At 35.4% G+C, this 12,767-nt stretch overlaps 1 pseudogene; it reads right to left on the reverse strand.

The window, feature by feature from the left end:
* Window positions 1-8,644: 8,644 nt before the first annotated feature.
* On the reverse strand, window positions 8,645-10,937 carry LOC143602017 (pentatricopeptide repeat-containing protein At5g13270, chloroplastic pseudogene; annotated as a pseudogene).
* Between the last annotated feature and the right edge of the window lie 1,830 nt (window positions 10,938-12,767).

Here is a 12,767-nt window from a genome sequence, read left to right on the forward strand (position 1 = left end):
TCAAATTTTGGTATGAAAAGTAGAAATATTATGAGTTTTAAAATCTGAATACGTTATCATATGATGCTTGGGTATGTTTAACGTTAGAGTATGCCGTGTAGCCTGTGATATAAATCTTAAAATGCTAGTTTAGTGTTTTACACCTCATTGGCGTATGGTTTTATAACCTTAAATCTTGCATTGATGGGATGCTTCGGGTCCGGAGATCATGGGTCTGTATGCAATCTATTCATCTGGGTATTCACAATCCCTAAGTGGGGTTGTGGATATTTAAAATTAAGCCAAAAAAAGCAAACCCTTATAAGTCTATAAACCATGATCACAAAAGTACAAATACACTACAGACTTGATCATCCACGCTGTTAGCCATGTGGGGTCCCCTTGCTCGCGTCTCATTACCATTAAGAAACAGGCCACAAGGGACACGCTACATGTAAGCCCTACAGATGAAATTTTGCATGCTCACCTATAGTAATGGTTTCGGGGTATTGCTTAATAACGGGGATATGTCATGTTGTGGGGAGCACTAGCTATTAATTAATTGAACCTTAATCGTATCTAATGGCTTCTTGGTAGACTTTGATGCTTAAGCTTAGGTGGATAAACAATACCCTTGATCGTCTTAACTATTCATGAAAAAAATAGAGCAACAAAAGTTTTAATTCTGCTAATTTTGAGGTTTAAGTCAATTTGGGGTGGCTTGGTCCGGTAAAAGCTAAAAATAAGCGGTTCTTAATTGTGTAAACCACTGAGTACTATTATTGTCGGATCTTATTTGCCCGGGTAAAGATTAAGGCATGAGTTTAAGTGGACAACAATATCGGTGATCGCGGTTTTTGCGTTTTTCTGAGCTTTAAATATTAACCTATATGTTTGTAAGACTGTAACTTTCCGATTCTGATCCAACTGTATCAAACTTTTTCAGGAACGAAAAAAGAATAAGTGTGGGATATTTGATATAATGCTAGATGTTTATGTTTCCCGTGTATATTTTATTTAATATTTTAATAGTTTTTGTTCGTTTTTAGTCGATATTTGTATACTACTAACACTTTTATGTTTCGTAGGTTTAGGGAGTTGATCGTGATAAAAAAGGACGAAAAACGAGCTAAAAATAGCCGAAACGGAGATCCGAAACGCGTCAGGAAGGGTCAGAACAGAGAACCGGTCAGACCGGGCCGGTCTGACCGGCCTCCTTATGGAGACACGCCGTGCCGCGCAGCCAGGCTTCCATTTCCTGGTCGCGCGGCGCCTAGGGAGCTGATGGTGGATTTTATAATTCTTTTTTGCCTTGTTTTGGGTATTTAAACATGTTTAACTTAAACCTGACAATAACCTGAAGCCACCAGACGAATTTGGGAGTTCTTGGAGTTATCTTTCGAGTTTCGTGGTGATTTTAAAGGCAAGAGGACAGTCTGTGAAGACTTATACGTTCACGTTTGGAGATTACGGGTTTTATCGCCTTTAATATTTCGTTTATTAGATTTTCACCATGTTTTCAGTATTACTTGTTTTGTTTGATTTAGACTTTATGATGCTAGGCTAAATTCCATAAACTACCTAGGTCGTGATGAACCGTTGTTCGGTTTGATTTTGTTTGGATTTCGTTTCGTTATGGATTTTATGTTCTAAGTAAATTGTTGAGCTTGATTTAATTAATGAGTATGATTGCTTGGTTTTGTTTACTTGGATTTATTGTTTCACATTGCCCTTGTTGATTGTTTCATAGGATAGGGTTTTGTTAGGTCATTTACTGTGTGTTCTTGACTAGTTTGTGATTAATATCGATTAAAATCATAGAAACAATAAAATCAATTAAATAAATAAAAGTGAGCTGCTAGCCTAGAAAGCTGTAAGGTGATAGGCTAGTGATAGATCTTTGCTTGTCGGGATTACTAGATTTAGTTCTTCGTAAGGAGTCCGTCTAGATTTGATTAAGTTAATTGAGTCTGCTTTGTTATCTTTGAATTACGCGCTGTAAGGTAGGATTTCGTCACAATAGATAATTAAATATAACTTATTAAATAAACGTAAGGAAGTTTAATTCATAAAACTGGTGAGTCTTAAAACTTGTTAGAAATCCATAGGCGTCTTCTTGAAGTTCAAGGGTCATGTTCGGGTTTTCTGTCAAGGGTCTATTTCATGATCCCAGTTCCATAATTTGAGTTTTCCATTTAATTAATAACCGTAACTTTGAGGATTCTAGCCTAGGTTGTTATCTTTATCAATTGAATTAATCTAAGTTTTTTAAATTGTTTTTTAGTTTAATTAATTAGGTTTAAGTTTTATTATTAAGTTAATTAGTTTTAAGGTTATGATTATGTTTTATTATTATCATTATATAAATTAGGGTTAGGTCTTATTATTTTATTATTAGTTTATTAATTAATGAAGTTAAGTAATCATTAGTAAGTTTTAATTATTAGTTAATTAATTATTTAGAGTTTTGATTAATTAGTATAAAAATTCCCCCTTATGTATTATTAATAAATAGTCGTGTCTTGTAGTTGAGTCTTGTTTGCTAGTTTCGTAATTTAAAGAGTCTCGTGGGTTCGATATCCGGACTTACTTAGCTGTACTAGAGTCGACCGGTTCACTTGCCGGTTAGTAGTTTATGGGTCTAGAGTATTACTTAGTGTCTAGATTAGTATAATTTTAATTAATAACTATTTGACTACTTTTAGCACATCAATGTTCTATTGATTTAACTAATGCAATACTTATATGTAACATGCAGGTTGATTGCATATGTGTACTAGTAATTTGTTTAATGAACATGACTTAAACTAACTTACTTTTGTTTTCATATATTTTACTTTATTTGGATCAGAAGCAGAAGAGGATGTCACCTAGTTGTCATTCTTGGTTACACTTATGTATTTGTCACTAGTAATATTTAAGTATGTTTGATTCATTATGCAAACCTTCAACCGGAGAGAGAGAGAGAGAGAGAGAGAGAGAGAGAGAGAGAGTAATAACATATATATATAAACTAATTAAGTTTGACTTTGTTGCGGATTAAAAAAAATACATATATGTATAAACTTATCTGTTAACAAATACTATTGTCAGGAGCAAATATATATCCGGAAGGAAGGTTACTAGGCTGTCCGTAGTGGGCGAGATTGGGTGGCGATTTTTGGGCGAAGTGGGCTAGAACACCACCCCCCTCCCCGCCGGAATGTGGGGCGATAGGGGGGGCGTATTCTCTTTATCGCCGTTTACATATTGAACATAATAATAAAATATTCTTTTGACCGTTGGAACGGTCATAATTAAAAAAAATTATATTAAACAATATATATACATACACCCTTCTTCTACAAACCCATATCCATTTCATACAATACACATAATCAAATTCTTTAAAAATACAACCAAATAGGATCCTAGAAACAACCTGAACCAACCGAAACACGCATTCCCTCCTTTCGGTCAACTCCACGGTTCGTAAAACCAACCGAACGTGAACATGCAACGGAACCTGAACACCTAAAACCAACCGAACCAAAATTTCCCGTTTGGTTTAGCTGACCAGAACCTAAACATGTATGCCAACTTTCTCATGCCCTAAAACCTCATGCCGACGTTCGGGTCTACCCAACGGGACCCGGAGACGGTGCTGGAGACCCAGATGGCACGGGCCTCTGGTTCTAGCAAAAAACCGGGCCGTAAACACAACCGGGTGAGCCGATGGCACAACGTGATCCATACAAGCAATGGAGCAAGGAGGAGGAAGTAGCTCTCGCAAGGTCTTGGATTGTCGTTTCGGAGGATCCCGACGTCGGCAAGTTTTTTAATATTAACTATTTATATAACTTTATTCATTGCTTATTAAAAATGTATACTGATTGTGAAAAATAATAATCTGCAGCTAACTTTCAAGCCCGCGAGATATTTTGGAGGAAAGTTTTTGAAACTTGGCTCGCGCTAACGAGTAAACCCGAAGAGTACCGGGGAAAAGAAGCGGTTCAAGGCCACCGGAAGAACCTTAATTCGGATAGCCAAAAGTTTGCCGGGATATACAACCGCTTACGCGAGTCCGGTTGGCGTAGCAGACAAAGCGACGCCGACAACCAATCCCAAGAGTTAAGCGACTTTCGATCTCAAGGGTATCGTGAAGGGCGGATCGGGATACCGTTCAAGCAACTAAAATGTTGGGAAAAGCTAAGGGGATGCGCGAAATGGAACGGGCACCACCGTTCCGGTAGCTCGACGAGCCGGTTCATCATCCCGACCTTCAAAAATTCGAGGACATAGTCCTCGACAAATCCGAGCACACCCAACACACCCTCCGATGCTCGTAACTTTAACCTCGTTGACCAACACAACGCGGTTAACTTAGACGACGAACACGACCACGTACCTGAGTTGGCTCGACCCCGCGACAGAACAAGAAAAATAATAAAAAAAGGGGAGGGTCCTTCGTCGTCACGATTCAACCCCGCGGCCAATGAAGAAGCAGAACATCTAAATGAGGCGTTTGATCGTTTCGAAACACATGTCGTGGGTATGGGAAGCGACATGAAAGCAACCACCGAATATCAGGGAATGGTGGCCAAGACGCTTCAACCAAGACAAATGAAAGAAGACTACGAATCACTCGTAAGGGCCGTGTTACACGAAGAGGCCGCATTATTGCAACAACGACGACTTCAAAAAATACACGAATATTATGGATATTAGTTTTTTTATGTATTTTTTAATGTTTCTTTTTTAATTTTAATGTATTTTTATTTGATTATTTAATTTAGTGGGTTTTTATTTGTTTAGTTTAATTATTAAAAGAAAATAATAAAAAATGATGATGTGACACTAGAAGGGGCTACAAAACCATTACACATTTACACTCCAAAAACAAATTTCTACAATTTGCTGATTGGGCGCCACGTGTCAGAATTCGTCCAATTTGTAGCCCCTCCACTACAAGCATTTGGGTGCTAGTTTTCTTTTGTATTATTGTGTACTAGGGTATTGACCTGTGTACGAAACGGGTGGAAATTATAATTCACGTAAAAATCGCAGTTAATATAAAATTATAAAATAAGTTGTCATATAGTTGGGATTGGTAGATGATATTTAGTTGTTAATAATACCCGTAAAAAAATTGATTATCAAACATAACTTTCAACGAAATTAACATCCTTTATACAATTATTCGATAGATAATCCAATATTCAAAATGAAAAATTCATTAACTACTAAATAGTTCCTTATAAACCGCATTTGTAGTTTTGTTTGTAACTTTACCGTCTTTGTCTAACATAAGCATTTTAACACCGTCTTTACTCTTCACTCGTGAAATTCCCTATGCAATTGCTTCTTTGGTATTTATCGTGACAACTATTAAATATAAAAGTAGAAGAATGGTTATAAAAATATTTGGTATAACTATGAAATAAAGGATGAATACATGTACTTTATCCAATAAGTATATGAATAGAAAAAAGTAACATGTGTTATTTGAGTTTGTACATATATAACCTTATTTAGTAGTTGGCCGTTCATTTCTTCTCCAGCGCCTAATCGATTAACATTAAATGACGTGATAGGATAAGTAAGTGCATAGTTAATTGTTATTAGAATAAAATAAGCAAAAAGTTTATTAAACCTAACATATTTTAAAAACAAATTATTGTCTATGCTAATGTATGTTAGATTTTGGAAAATATTAAAAAATGGTTATATTAATGTAATTATAAAGGTATTTAGTTGTTAAAAACAATACATATAAAAATAAAACGGAAATATACAAAATAACAATCTTAATTCTTATCATTCCAATTTGTAATTATTTTGACATAATTTTTTGTTGTTAATATAAGTATACGTTTTTAACGTAGTAATATGTTAAAATGAGTATCTACATTTTTGGGTGCATGTTCAATTTTGTAAAATACATAGCGCATATCAAAAAATATATTTACTTAAAATTAACATTTATAGTATATCTCATAACTTGGAGTAAATATTATAATTGAATCCAACAAAATAATAAATAAAATATAAATATATGAAAACGTATTAATGAATAGTCATTTTAAAATATTACCGTTGGATATGATGCTCAACGGTTCTCTTGTTGACAATGCACGTTTTCGAAAAATAAAATATAATATAACATTTAGAGATTAAACAAATAATATTAAAATGACTACCGTTTATATTATTTCTCTTATTGAAAGAGGATGACTCAAAAACACTACGTTTCATGGATCTTGAAGACATATAAAATAAAATATAATAAGGCTTTCATACCAACAGATAGGAAACACTAAACATGTTGACATTAAAAACATATATAGGATGGCGCATGATTATATTTGTTTTAACAAAGGATTTAACTTAAAAAAAATAAACATATATACCTTTTGTCTACTACAAAGGTATAATATCGGTTAACTTAAAACGTCATGAAGAACTTCAAAATCTTGCATCTCAAACTTCATAAGCAACCAAGTTTGAACATTGGCATATTGTGTTTTAATATACAGTGTGTCAAATGTAACTCAAGAAAATGTATTGAATATATAGTGTTTAAGTTTACATATGTTAGGAGAAGATTAAGCTATTTGTTTGCCAAAAATTATGTCTTTCTTGTACAAAGACTATATGGAATAAGTTAAGGTGTAATTTGTTTTTACCAAATTAACATAATATTAAAGTGATTTTAAGTGATTAAAAAAATCATAAATTAAACAACGACTTGGTCGTATTGCCATAATTTGAAATTCAAATTTAACTTTTTTATTTTTGTACACATTCAAAAATGGAAAATGAAGTAACTTTAATTTCAAAGGGACTCTAATATAGAATTAATATATCTATATTTATTCTAACTTTAATTTAGACGTGTTAATTAACCGTTACGTACGTAAATTATACGTTAACATGATATGGTTCAACAACTTTATTAAACATTTACACATATAAAATAAACGTCTAATAAGTAATCAATAATTTAGACTCATTAACAAAATCCACTCTTTGATTAATTTAAATGGCTTAGTGAGTTAATATTATTTAAAATTTGATTAAAATGATAACTTACAAGTTCACATTTAATGATAAATTTAAATACATATAATGAATCCATATTCTTAAAACATGAATGGTAAATGGGTTCGAGGGTTATACGATGCATTGAATGGTGTTTTAAAAAAATATTTTGTTTTATAGTTATTTTATTGTGAAGAAAAATAGAGAAGTTATTGATATAAATGAAATGAATTGAAAATAATTAATAGAAAGATGTCATGTGGACTTAAACTCAATTATTTTAATAGTATATTTTAATAGTATAGGTAGATATGTACTTGTTTTAATCTTGATTATGGTTTGACTTTAACTATCAATTAAAAAGTTTGGTTTATGTTGTTTTGAAACAATATTTTATTTTTGCAATGTGCTTTGTATTGTGCACCCAATACGTCCTAATTAAAATTAACCAGTAAAATAAAGCGTTGTTCATACAAACATCTAGGAAAAAAAAATCAATCGAAATCTAAACCTTTGAAGTTGAGATGGGATAATAAGTATTTAAGATAACCTACGTATAAAAATCGAGAAACACAGTAATATTAATCCATAGATTAAACCTGGAATAAATATTTGAAACCAAGAAACAAAGATACAAATTTAAAAAAAGAAAAAACTATGCATGGAAGGAGTAAAAAATATTAAACTGAAGAAAATAGGAATTACCCTTATCTTTTAAAGAAAATACGTTTCAAACGAGTTTTTGAATGAGATATTTTAGGAGGGTCCAAAAGACGTTATTACCCTTATCTTTTAAAGAAAATAGAAAATAAATAAAATTATTTGATTGGCTAACTGTGGTTTTCATAGTTTTAAGTTAAGATGTGGTTCTCATTTAAACCCTCCCCTACAGTCCTACATAGGCTTGTAAACGAACCGAACGTTCGGTGAACTGTTCGTGAACCGTTCGGCGGGAAGTTCGTTTATGTTCGTTTATTTAATAAACGAATGAATATGAACACAAAATTTGTGTTCGTTTAATTAGATGAACGAACATGAACAAATGTTCCGTTCGTTCATTTATGTTTATGAACGTTCGTTTATGTATTAATAGAAAATAATTAAATATTATCTGGATATGTCATCCGTTTAAAGGTTTATATTTGTTAATTTATGTTCATTTATGTGTTTTCAGATTTAAGTTTGTTTATGTTTGTTTGTGTTCATTCACATTGGTTCATATATGTTTATTTATGTTCGTTTATTTTTGTTTAGTTACGTTTGTTTGGATTTTAAACAAACGAACACAAATGTCCATTTTTAAATAAACGCAAATGAACATAAATTTTTGTTCAATTAATTATGAAGTTAAATGAACGAACACGAATATGCCCTTGTTCGTGTTCATTTGATTCATTTACGGGCTTTCAATATTCACATTGATGAATACATCGGTCTTATTCTCTAGCTTTTACTGATTTTACTTGTGTTCGTGAACCGTTCGTGAACACATTAATTTTCTTAATGAACAAACACGAACATAAAATCTTGTTCGGTAAGTGTTCATGAACACAATATTTTCTTAACGAACGAACATGAACAAGGCCTTGTTCGTGTTCGATCGGTTCGTTTACAACCCTAGACTCCTACACTACAAAACTTTGTAAATATGTTGTGTAAAACCCAAAACAATCTATGACGATTATGCAATATATCACCAATAGTCACCACAAGAACACACCCCAGATTTAAAATGATGAAACCTATTAGCATCTCTAACAACAATTTCACGTCCGGTCGCCAACGACCCACGCTTCGCAAACTCATGACAATCGTTACAAGCCCGCAAATTCTTGAAAACCGTTATACGTGACCCTTCACCCGTTACAATAAGCCCATAAACAATTGCAAGTCGTTCGCTATGGTCAAGAACCTGTCCCTTCCGCTCCAGCAAAACATCATCATCGCCTTCATCTTCTTCTTCATCATTATTATTATTGAACCACTCAAACTCCTTTAACTTTGCATAAATTTCATTCGCCTGCAAATGATGTTTATCTCCCACAACAAAACTATGCACTTTTCCATTAACATATATCCAACTACAAGTCACTTCTTTTTTCAACCTCCTTTTAACCATCATCTTTCTAATCAGACCCGCGCCTTCCCACTGGTTAGACGACGCGTGCAAGTTAAACATGAGAACATACGTTGACGTGTCATCCGGATCAAGTAACATAACGTTTTCAGCCGCTATTTTCCCCAGTTCGAAGTTTTTATGAACCACACATCCCCCTAATAAGCACTTCCAGCTCATCACATTGGGTTCAAAAGGCATGTTGTTTATTAATGAAAACGACTCGTTTAACATCCCACTACGCGTGTATGCATCGATCATGCAATTATAGTGATGAATACTTGGTTCTACACCATATTTACTACTCTTGGAGTCTATACATTGTTCGGCTTCTTTTACAAGACCACAATAGATAAACGCGGTTAAAACCGCTACAAGCGTTATGGCGTTTGGTTTCACCTTATAAGACACCATACGGGTGAAAAGTTTTAGAGCCTCATGAGCATAACCATGGTAAGCATAGCCTGCGATTATAGCGGTCCATATAACGTTATCGGATGGTTTTTTAACGGATTCGAATACTTGACGGGCCTCGTTTAACATGCCACATTTTGCATACATTGTAATCATGGCACTATCGCCGTATAGGTAAGAAACGAGGCCTCGTTTTATAGCATCCGCGTGAGTTTGTGACCCGAGTATAATATCTGTAACCGATGAACATGCTTGAAAGATGCTAGTGTAAATGTTTGGATTCAATTCAGCATCTATACGTTTTAAATATTTAAATAATTTTAAACATTTGTTAAACTCACCGGCTTGTGACGGTGATTAACGCACTCCAAAAGTATGCATTCGGTTCAGCTATTCCATCGAATGCGCGCGAAGCAGATTCTATATTTTCACATTTCACATACAAGTCCACAAGCGCGGTTCCAACCGCCACGTTATCAGCCATCCCAAGCTTCAAGACATACCCGTGAATTTGTTGACCGATTGTCTCGTTTCTTAAGGAAGAACATGCCTTCAGGGTAATTGAAAACACGTATTCGTCTAATTTAACGCCTAATATTATCATTTCAAGAAGCAAGTCTAGAACTTGTAAACTGTTATCTATGTTCATGTAACTAACCATCAAAGAAGTCCATGTTATCTCATTCTTTTCGGTTAACTGATCAAACACTAGTTTCGCATCCTCTAAACATCCACACTTCGCGTACATGTTCAATATCGCGGTACCCATTTTCGCATCCTTAGCAAACCCTTTCTTGATCGCAAACGAATGCAACTGTTTCCCAAGCTCCAAACCCAACACCCGCAACACACTCACAACAATCGAAACATCCGGTTCAACATTTTCCATACCCGAAAACAGTTCAACCGCTTTGTCCACATCTCCTGCCTTCGCATAAGCTGATATAATCACCCCCCAAGATCCCAAATTTCTCTCAGGCATTTCATCGAACAGCTGGCGGGCATCTTCCAAACTCCCGCATTGTCACCACAACTTGAGCACCCGGTTCAGGATAAAAACAGGTTGGCATTTATGAAATCTATAGATATGGTTATGAAGCAGCTTTCCAGTAGACAAATCGCGTAAGTAGGCGCATGATTTGAGTAAAGATTCGTAGGAGTGAAGGTGTACTGGGATATTGGATTGGTCCATTTGGGTAATGAAGTCTAATGCTTGGTGGGTTTTGTTTTGTTTGCACAGGGAGATTAAGTGGAGGTTTTCTATATGGCCTTGGTGTTGGTTTTGAAATGAAGAAGATGTGGTGGGTTTTAGAGAGAAGTTGGATGGGATTTCGGAGAAATTTGGGGGTTTTAGTGGACAGAGTTTGGTGGGTGGACGTGAGGTTGGGTTGTTGAGGATGGTAGACATTGAATGATGCAAGGGCTAACGTTGTTGTCCTCCTCGAAATCCAGTAGCAAATGAAGATGAAGATGATGCTCAAAAAGGTTGGTACATAGAGGCAGAGGTAGGGTAGAAAAATGATCCAATCATCCGTGGGTCAGTTAAGACTCCCGGAGAATTCTACGTTCTTATCACCCGCATAACTCAAGTTAGTGGAAGGTTAAATAATAAATTCCAGAGGCTATTTGCGGATTGATCAAGATGTCCTCAGAAGTCATCCGCAAAAGTATTTCCTTCACGCGCAAAGATGATTAGAGGATGACATGCTGTAACCAACTTCCTGCTAGAAGATTTACACGAAGATTCTTTTTTGGAAAGCACGTGATGTAACAGCCAATCAAAGAAGGACGATTGACAAGGTTGTTACAACCGTGCACATGGCCATTTGGCTCGTCCTATCATATGTGAACACGTGCCTAGGTAGTTACAACGAAATCTTCTAGAAGAGGGATAACTGGACCAACAATATTTCCTTATCCTTCGGCTATAAATACCTCTCATATTCACTACAAGGTATTCATTCACACTCCACTCTTACTCTAAATACTTGTACTTTTCTCTTCTTTAGATCAGTACTTATTCTCACGTTGGAGGGTAGTTACCGGAAGACCCCCCTCTTGTCCTTCCCGTAACGAGCTCACGGTGGTTGTTTTGCAGGTTTCTATCACCAGACTTGTAGAGATTAATTCGTACCATCAGGTTGTTTGATACCCGACCCGTATTCTGTGGACTCATTGGTCTAACTCCTTAGGGATTAGACTAGTGTTTATTCATTGGCGCCATCCGTGCTTGTGTTAGCATTGCAAAAAAAATTTCATTATTTGGACGGTGTGAGTCAATCTCTCCAAGGGCCGATGAAACTCCGGCAGTTAACAGACGCTCAGCTGGCATCACGGCACCCGGAGGTCCAGCCACTGGCGATCTAGGTCATGTGACGGGAGACACTCGTCGGACTCGTGGGGAACTTGATCTGGCAAACAGATCTAGAACTTCTCATCCGGCAAGGTCTCAACGTCAACACGATAGATCCGAGGGAATCCTGTCTCCTGAAGAATGGTTGCAAGTGGAGCAACAAAAGGTTGTTGTCAACACCCCCATCTTAGGCCTAGGAGTGCGACCCAACAGTTGGTACCATAATTGTATATAAATCAGAGTTATGTTCAATTAGAGGAAGTCTTATAAAATATAAGGATCAAAGTTTTTAAAATATTTACAATACAAAAGATGGAACGTAAAGTTCCATTTACGTTTACTTGTTTTTAGTTTACAAAACCACCATTTAGTTATATTTAAGTTTAATAAAAATTATCCGAGCCATCGGATTCTTGAGCCTTTCTTCTTTGCAAGCTCTATTCTTGATTACCTGCAAAATGTTATAAAATACGTCAGCAACTAATGCTGGTGAATATGCTGACGCGAAAATATTTTCTTTACTTAGTCACCCCTCGAGACCACGTAAGTCTCGGCCCATCTTGGCTTAGGAATAATTAAGTTAAAACAATATCATTATAAACTCGAGTCTCTACACTAGGTCATCTCAGCAAAACACCGCAACGTTTCGACATAACTTAGGAACCATAGATATACACATGATCAGTCTCACTCGGACATAACTTAGGTCCGGCCCATCGTGGTTGGAGGTCGTGACCAAGCGTGGTGCGATGTGCCCACCGCATTTAACCACATATGTAAGAATCCAGACAAACGTATACCACAGCCTGAGGGCTAGGCTTATACTCTTATTTACAATGTTTTTAGAGATAATCAATCTCATGTAAAGTTTTACACATAACACGT

The sequence above is a fragment of the Bidens hawaiensis genome, unplaced genomic scaffold (genome assembly GCF_021521415.1).
Source record: "Bidens hawaiensis isolate Kalapana, Puna unplaced genomic scaffold, B.hawaiensis_p1.1 tig00057773_1, whole genome shotgun sequence".
NCBI lineage: Eukaryota > Viridiplantae > Streptophyta > Magnoliopsida > Asterales > Asteraceae > Bidens > Bidens hawaiensis.